The following is a 9,526-nucleotide window of genomic DNA, read 5'->3' on the forward strand; positions in this document are numbered from 1 at the left end:
TTTCCCTTCCCTACCCACAGTCAATAAGTCATCCTGTGTGCCACAAACCTACTAAGTCTTCTAGCTGCCTCACTAAGGCAAGAGGTACAAAAGAAATCTCTAGATCAAAAACCAGTCCTCTACCAAAAGCTGAAAGCCTAGTATGAATGAGTTTGTATACTAGGAGGTCATTGGTTTGCAGCCTTTCTCTGTTCCCAAGAAATGGGTGTGGTCCATATCACTGAGCTTCTATTTGAAATTTTCCTTCAGCTCTCCTATCTCCATAACCTCAAAACCTTATTGAGCTCTTTTAAGCCTGCTTTCCTATGCTCCTGTCTCCTGGAAGACTCAATTCCCAACAGACTTCTCTCACAGATGATTCTGCCATCCTACATATTAATATATTGCTTGCCATTTAGACTCCTTTTTTAATTAACATATAATAAGTGTACATATCTGTAGGGGGTACAATGTGATTTTTCAGTATGGGAATACTATGTATAATGAATAAATCAAGGTAATTAGTATATCCTTCATGTCAACCATTTGTCATTGCTTTTTACCAGGAACATTCAGAATCCTCTTTTTTAGCAATTATGAACTATACTGTAAGTTGTTAATTATAAAATCTCACTGTATTTTATAACACTAGATGTTATTCCTCTTCTCTATTTATAATTTTGTTTCTGTTAATCAACATTTCTCTACCCATCACTCCAATCCTTCCTTACCTCTAGTCGTAGTTTTCATATCTCTTCTTCTATGAGGTAATTTTTTTCAATTTCTACATATGAGAGAAAACATGTGGCATATCTTTTTCTGTGCCTGGCTTATTTCACTTAACATAATGTCCTCCAGGCTCATTCATTAACCTTAAATAATAGTTTATTCTTCTTAATAGCGGAAAAATACTCCATTATGTATATATGTGTGTGTGACTACATTGGGTCATCGGAAAAGTCATGATGCATTTTTGCATAGAAAGGCATAGGAAAAATATGCCATGGCTTTTCTGACAACCCATTATTTACATATTACATATTTACATTTATACATATTTTTCTTATCCATTTCTCTATTGATGAATATAGAGGTTAAGTCTTGTATTCATTTTTGTGAATAGAGCTGTAATAAACATCGGGGTGCAGCTATTTTTTAAACACACAGACTTCCTTTTCTTTAAATATAGGCCAACAGTGGAAGTGCTGGGTCCTATAGAAGTTCTATTTTTAAGGAGCCTTCATACTGGTTCCAAAATGGTTGTGCTAATTTACATTCCCACCAGCAGTGTAGAAGAGTGTCTTTGTCTACATACTTGTCAGTATTTTTTTTTTTTTTTGGTCTTTTTGATAATAGGTTAAGGTGCTAACTCATTTTGATTTTGATTTGTATTTCCCTAATGATTAGTGATGATGAGCATTTTCTCATTTTTTGGCCATTTGCTTATTTTCTTTTAAGAGCCATATATATGGGACCAGCAGATGGTGTAATGCTTATGTCACTGGACTCCCACATGGTCAACCCCAGTTTCAGTTGGCAGCTTAAAACTCAGGTCAGGAGCATGTGTGTGGGTGCCCAGGATCCTGAGAGGAGAATAGAGAAAAGGGGATTGCTTGTGTGGCCATCCCCCTAGAGAGTGATTTCTCACCTTCTGTCTCTCTGAGTTTCTCTGTCTCTCTGGTGAGCACATGCACCCTATAGCAAAAATCTCTCTGAAAAAAAGAGAAGAACCATATATTCAGATAATGTACCCATTTTCAAATTAGTTTGTTGTTGTTTTAGTTTTGCTGCTGAGTTATTTGAGTCCCTGTATATCCTGTTTATTAATGCCTTATCAGATGGATAGTATGCAAATATTTTCTCTTTATGTGGGTTATCCCTACTCTGTTAATTGTTGCCTTTGCTATGCAGAAGCTTTTTACTTTGATATAATCTCATTTGCATAGTTTTGCTTTTGTTGCCTGTGCTTTTGAGGTTTTATTTAAGACATTACTATTTGCCCACATCAATGTCTTGAAGTGTTTTCCCTAGCAAAGGTTTTATGTTTAAGTCTTTAATCCATTTATAGTTGATTTTTTATATGGTAAGAGATTAGCTCTAATTTCATTTTTCTGCACATGGATGACTATTTTTCCTGCACTATTTATTGAACAAACTATCTTTATTCCAGTAGATGGTTTGGTACCTTTGTCAAAAACCAGCTTACTGTATATGTGTGGGTTATTTCTGGATTTTCTGTTGTGTTTCATGGTCTGTGTCTCTTTCTTTGCCAGCACCATGACCACAATGTTTTTGTTGCAATAGCCTTATAGTATATTTTTAAATCCAGTAATATATGCCTTAAGCTCTGTTCTTTTTGTTCAGAAGTGCTTTGGCTATTCAGTCTTTTGTACTTTCATACAAGTTTTATTATTATTATTATTATTATTTTAATGGGTCACTGAGGCTTTTTATTTTTGCACACAAAACCACTGGGGATCTTGCTTGTGGCCCCCTCGGAGATTACACTGGAAGTGCACGTGGCTCTAGACACTTGGTGTGAAGTGAGGGGAGAAAAACAATGATTTGGGCCAATCACATGATTACAAAGCTAGGGTTTCCGGCAGGGTCCCAGGTGGTCAGAGTTCTAAGGAAGCGGCATGAGCACCACAGAGCTAGGAGAGGGGCACTAACTACCAGAAGCCCCATAAGTGCTGGTTGAGAACACTGGGCCTGAAGTCAGTCTACTTAGCTGCCTAGTGACTGAGGCCTCCGGATCACTTGCCCTCAGCCTACTTGGTCAGGGGGTTTCTGAAGTTCCTGCCGGCAAACTTGCCTTGCTGCCCAGTTCCTCTTCAATTCTGAGGAGCTGGTTGTACTTGGCCAAGTGCTCAGACAGACAAGGTGCACCAGTCTTGATCTGCCCAGTGCAGAGTCCCACCACCAGGTCAGCAATGAAGGTATCTTCAGTCTCCCCGGAACGATGAGACACCATCATGCCCCAGCCATTGGACTGGGCCAGCTTGCATGCCTGAAGGGACTCGGTTATGGAGCCAATCTGGTTCACTTTGAGCAGGAGGCAGTTGCATGACTTCTCACCCATGGCCTTGGCAATGCGCTTTGGGTTGGTCACAGTGAGATCGTCCCCCACCACCTGGATTTCCGCAGTGTCTGTGAACTTCTGCCATGCATTCCAGTCATCCTGATCAAAGGGGTCTTCGATAGACACCACTGGGTAGTCCTTGATGAAGGACTTGTACAGGTCAGCCAGCTAGCTGGTCAGGTGTGATGTACCTGCTGGCATCATCAGGAGACTTAAAGTCCAGATCGTACTTCCCAGACCTGAAGAACTCAGAGGCAGCCACGTCCATGCCAATGACAACCTTGTCAGAATAACCAGCCTTTGCGATCACATCCTTCAGCAGCTCCAGGGCTTCTTTGTTCTTCAGGATATTAGGAGCAAACTCACCTTCGTCACCCACGTTGGTGGCATCTTTCCCATATTTCTCCTTGATGACTTTCTTCAGGTTGTGGTAAACTTCCACTCCAATGCGTATGGCTTCCCTGAAGTTGGCTGCACCCACGGGGAGGATCATGAACTCCTGCATGGCCAGCTTGTTGCCAGCATGAGAGCCACCACTGATCACATTGAAGGCTGGAACTGGCAGGATGACTTCAGAATTGCCCGCCAAGTCGGCAATGTGCCGGTATAGGGGCACCCCCTTCTCAACAGCTCCAGCTTTGCAGACAGCAAGGGACACCCTCAGGATGGCATTCACACCAAACTTAGATTTGTTTTCCATTCCGTCCATCTCGATCATCAGTTTGTCAATCTTCTCCTGTTCCACAACGTTGAGTTTCTTGCTAACCAGGCAGGCGCAATAGTTTTATTGATGTGCTCAACAGCCTTTGAGACACCCTTTCCCATGTAGCGAGTCTTATCATTGTCCCACAGTTCCAGGGCCTCATAGATCCCAATTGAGGCACCACTGGGCACAGCAGCTCTGAAGAGACCTTTTGAGGTATCCAGATCAACCTCAACAGTGGGGATCCCACGAGAGTCGAAGATCTCTCTGGCATGGATCTTGAGAATAGACATGATGAATCTGGCCGCCCTGTCTTGCCGTACAGGAAAGAAGCAGAGGGTGCTGCGGACTGCCAAGTTTTATTATTTTTTAATGTCTCTAAAAATGTCATTGATATTTTGATATTGCACTGATTCTGTAGGCCACTTTCAGTAGTGTAGACATTTTAACAATATTGAATCTTCAAATCCACAAACATAGAATGTCTTTTCAATTTTTTGTCTCTTCTTCAATACCTTTCATCAATGGTTTAAAGTATTTATTGCAGAGATCTTTCACTTCCTCAATTAAATTTTTTTCCTTTATATCTTGTTTTCTTTGTCCCTATTGAAAACAGGGTTACTTTTTAAATTTCTTTTCAACTATTTCATTATCAGTGCATTATAATGCTACCAGTTTTTGTATGTTGTTTTTGTACCCTAAAACTTTATTATATTTGTTAATCCATCTTAGGAGTTTTTGTATATTCTTTAGTATTTTCTATATATAAGATTATAATGTTCTGGCCCCATAGCACAGAGATTAAGTGCAGTTCAGAGGGAGTTGGATCCCACATGATCTACCACAGTTCAAATCCTAGCCCTAGCAGCAGCTTGCTGAGTATATTCAGGGTATATTCAGATAATGTAATTATTTTTAAATTAGATTTTTTTTTTTCAACTGAGTTTTAGCTCTACTGAGAAGAAGTTAGGTTTTGCTAGAACAGACTGTTATAAACAGAAAATGGGAGCCAGCTGCTCTCATGGTTAAGGCAACTGAGCAGTTTAAGCCCCGGACCCAGTAGCTTGAAAAATACGCCAGGCACATTATTTATACATGCCCAGAATCCTGAGAGAAGAGTGCAGGTATGGGGATTATGGCATGGCCAGCTCCACTGGAGATGGGGTGGATTTTCTCTTTCTGTCTTTCTCCAGTAAGTGCACATTCCCTATAGCAAATAAATAAACAAAAAGGAGGATGATTGCCCCCAGATGGCCCTCTATTTGCACATACCTGTCATCCTCTCTGTTTCTGCCAGCCATGTTGAAGGCAGCCTAATGCTAGCCACATACCTTTGGACTTTCCAACAACCAGAATTATAAGTCAAATAAGTCTCTCCTTTTTTTCTTCTTTTTTTAATCTCTCAGTTTCAGGTGTTTTCCATTAGCAAAAATAAAGAAAATGCCTAACTTGTTGACTGTTTTTAATCATAAATGGGTAATGGAGTTTGTCAAATGCTTTTTCTGTGTCTACTGCAATGATCTTATGGTTTTTATCCTTCACATTGTTGATATGATGGATCACATTTATGGATTTGTGTATGTTGAGTCATCCCTTCATCTCTGGAATAAAACCTCTTTGGTCATGATGTGTACTTTTTTTGATGTGCTGTTGGATTTGCTAGTATTTTGTTGAGGACTTTTGCATCTATGTTTACTAGGTATGTAGTCTGCAATTTGTTTTTTGTTGCGTGTTTGTCTGATTTCAGTTTCTGGGTAATACTGAACTCATACAATGAGTTCTCAGGAGAGGATTCTACTTCAATGTTTTCAAATGGTTCAAGAATTGGTATTAACTCTTCTTTAAAAGTTTTGTAGAATCGGCAGTGAGGGGGCCAGCAGGTGGCACAGTATTTAAGGCACTGGACTCACACACGGCAGACCACAGTTTAAGTCCCAGACCTGGCAGCTTGCTTTCTCACTTTCCCTCTCTTTCTCTCTGTCTGTTTCTGGTAAGTGCATATACATTATAGCAAAATTTAAAAAAGAAAGAAAGAAGGAGGCAAAGAAAGAAAGGAAGAAAGAAAGAAAAAGAAAAGAATAATCAGCAGTGAAACCACCTGGCTCTGGGCTTTTCTTTGTTGGGAGACTTTATTACTGAGTCAATCTCAGTTGTTTTTATTGATCTAGTCAGATTTTCTATTTCTTCCTGGTTCAATGTTGATATATTGCATGTGTCTAGAAATTTATCCATTTCACTTAGGTTTGTTTTTTTGTTTGTTTGTTTGTTTGTTTCCAGTTTGTTGGCATATAGTTGTTCACAGCAATGCCTTTTATACTTGTGTGGTATCAGTTGTAATGTCTCCCTTTTGTTTCTGATTTTATTTATTTAGAGCTTCTCATTTTTTTCTTAGTCTACCTAATGGTTTGTCAGTTTTACTTATCTTTTTTTTTTAAAATGATTTTTTGCTTAATCAATCTTAAGAGGGACATTTTTTTGCCTCGAATTTATTTATCTCAGATTTTTATTGTTTCCTTTCTTCTAATAATTTGAGGATTTTTTTGTTTTTGGTTTTTTAGTCCCTTGAGTTAGATCATTAGGTTGTTCATTTGAAATCTTCCTCTTTCTTTTTTATTTTTGGTGAAGGCACTTATTACTATAAACTACTTAGAACTAGTTTTACAGTATCCCATAAGTTTTGGTATGTTGTGTTTTCATTGTTATTTGTTTCTAGAATTTTTAAAATTTCTATCTTGATTTTGTCATTAACTCTATGGTCTTTCAGAAATGTTTTATTTAGTTTCCATGTATTTTCATGGTTTCTAATATTCTTCTTGTTAGTGATTTCTGGTTTTATTCCATTTTGTTCACCAGAGATACTATATAAAATTTTGATTTTTAAAATTTTCTTGAGATTTCTTTTGTGGCCTAATGTGTGGTCTATCCTAGAGAATAGTACTTGTACTGTTAATAAGAATGTGTATTCTGCAGTTGTTGAATGAAACTTTGCAGATGTCAGTTAGGCTCAGTTGGTCTATAATAGTTCAAGTATGATGCTTCCTTGTTGATGTTCTGTCTAGACGATCAGCTCAATGTTGACAGTGAGATGTTAAAGTCTCTAACTATAATTATATTGTAGTTTATCTCTCTGTTCAGCTCTAGTAATAATTGTTTTTCACATTAAGGTGTGCCTATGTTGGGTACATATATATTCACACTTCCTATGTCTTCTTACTGGGTTGGTTTTTTTCATCATTATATAATGACCTTCTGTAATGGCTTTCTTTATCTCCTTTTATAATTTTTAATTGAAGTCTATTTTCTCAAATATTGATAGCTAGTATAGCTATCTTTGATTGCTTTGGGCTTCCATTTGTGTAGAATAGCTTTTCTCGATCTCTTCACTTTTGATCTATGTGTGTCTTTACAGGTGAAGCGAGCTTCTTCTAGGCAGCCATATAGTTAGGTGTTGGGTTTTTTTTTTTTTTTTATCCATTCAACTAGTCTATACCTCTTAAATGGGCAGTTTACTCTGTCTATATTTAGGGGTTTTGTTGATAGATTAGAACTTGCTTTCTCATTTTGCTAGATCCTTTCTGGTTGTTTTGTGTATTCATTCTTTTCTTTCTCTTTCATTTTCTTTTTTTCTTTCTTTCTTTTTTTTTTTTGTATCTGCAATCAATTTTTTAATGTTCCCTTAATCATGAAGTTTTCAAATGAAAACAAGCAACCCTCTTCTCCTGTAGGCCTTCCAAACTCCCTACCCAAGAGACTTGAGTACTTCTATTAAGGCAGCTGGAAGCCTACCCCAGGCTTGAATGGCAACTTCTGCCCAGCAACATGGCCTGTCCTTCCTCTGCCAGTAGTGCAATCCAATAGAACATGCTATGGGGAAAATGGGAATTTCTTGTGTTGCTCTCTGGTAAAAGGGAAACACTGCACTCAAAATGAAGAAAAGGCCACAGAGGACTCCCTGAGAATCCAGTAGAACTAAGAGGGGGCCTTCAACTTTCCAAATAAACTTTGCAACTGGATCCAGGTACAACAGTGCCCCACAGCAAGGAAAAGTGTATATGCCAATGAGAGGGCCCAGCTTCCAGGAACCGCTACAATGGCTTCCTGAGTCATTTTCTTTCTTCCATTCATAATAGTGAGAAAACAACACAAATTGGCCTTGATTCTCACTCACCATAATCCTCCAACCTGGAGGGGTATGTTTCTATGTTTGGAATGTCAACACAAGGCTGAGACACTCATGAAGTTCTCTCCTCCACTGTCTGGCCACCTCTGGCTATTCTCCCACACACTTTTATCTTCTCACCCTGCTGTGGAGGGACTGTGGGACAGGCCAGGAGGGAACCTGGGCTCACTGACAGGAACTGGACAAGCACAGTAGCCAGGGATCAGCTGCTCTGGTCTCAAAGTCTCCAGCTGTTAGCCTCTTAGAGCCAATAGAGAACTGGGAAGCAGAGGAATCTGACAGAGCAGAAGGAGAGCCAGAGGAAGTGTGTGCTCAGTGACGGTTAATAGATGAAACGGAATTTCATGGAGATTCTTTGTTACAAGGAGAAACTGCTCAGTCCCAAATCCCAGAATTTGGAAACTGCCTTCGTTAAGAGGCCTATGTTTTCTTCTTCAGCTCTTCAAATCTCTGGGAAAGATCATCGAAGTCAATGTCTTCAGATGCTGAGATACTGGCATCAGCAGATGTGGCAGGTAGTGTGTCGGGCGCAGATGGCAACTCTGGCAGTACAAAGTTGTCATAATTATCCACAGGTCTGGAAGGGGGCTTTGCAGAGGCTTCTGGCTTGGGTCCAGGACCAACAATCTGTGCAGAAGAGACATTCTTATCAGCATTTATGTCATCAACAGATTCATACGATGGGGGAGTTGCTGGTATCTGAGGTGGATGAATATAGGGAAAGGCCTGATAAGTCCCCACTGGCATTCCATTGAAATCTGATGGTCCCTTTGGCAATGGATATGAGAAAGGAGTATTTGAAGATGGCATGGGCACTGTTCCATCAGGTCCACCCACTGGTGTTGTGAACCCACCCCCTTCCTCCTCCTCCTCCTCGTCCAGGGACACCTTTCTTCACACATCATCTGTGAATCCAACATCAATGAGATCTGTCTCTACACCAGGAGGAGCTTCTGCCATGACCACCAAGTCAGTCTCATAGGGTACATTATAATTCTTAGCAATTTTGATCAGGTATCTCTCCACCAGGATTTTGGGTGGGGCTTCCACACTCAGTTTGTGCATTAACCTATCATTCACAGTTCCTATCTGGTTGGTCTTACACAACTTGCCATATTCCTTGCTATACTTCGCACAGAGCTGATCTGCAACTATTTTCAACTCTGCCACTTCTGACTAGAGTCTAGGCGCACCCCAGATTAGTGTAGACACAAATTAGCCAGACCAGAATCTAGCTCCTTCATAGACTGGATGAGACCAAACCGAGCCAGTAGCAGGTCACAGTACAGCTCCAGGATCTCCATGGCCTCCACAAGGTAGTCTTCCCAGATGATGTGCTCCACACAGATGCGAGGGCACTCATCCTTCCCAGTGACCAGATAGTCAGCAGTCTCCTTCCTTGCCTTCTGCGCCAGTTCCGTTTTTTTTTTCTCTAATAGTTTAAGATGATTTATGACTAATGTCAAATTGACTTGTAAACGTTTAGCTTTAAATCCAGAGCCCAGCATGCTATGTTTTTTCTCCTGGCCGAATCCAGGCGTGAAAACCGCAGACACAGACTTCGAGATCACGGTCCAGCATC

The 9,526-nt window shown here is 40.0% G+C and overlaps 1 protein-coding gene and 2 pseudogenes across 2 annotated transcripts in view; 1 reads left to right on the plus strand and 2 right to left on the minus strand.

The window, feature by feature from the left end:
* The window catches only part of RGS7BP (regulator of G protein signaling 7 binding protein), a 159,183-nt gene that overhangs the window by 3,785 nt on the left and 145,872 nt on the right, over window positions 1-9,526 (plus strand). The gene's annotated exons all lie outside the window — the stretch shown is intronic.
* Window positions 2,693-4,113, minus strand: LOC102469778 (alpha-enolase pseudogene; annotated as a pseudogene).
* On the minus strand, window positions 8,154-9,520 carry LOC102469348 (IST1 homolog; annotated as a pseudogene).

This window comes from Tupaia chinensis, unplaced genomic scaffold (genome assembly GCF_000334495.1).
Source record: "Tupaia chinensis unplaced genomic scaffold, TupChi_1.0 Scaffold000516_1, whole genome shotgun sequence".
NCBI classification, from domain to species: Eukaryota; Metazoa; Chordata; class Mammalia; order Scandentia; family Tupaiidae; genus Tupaia; species Tupaia belangeri.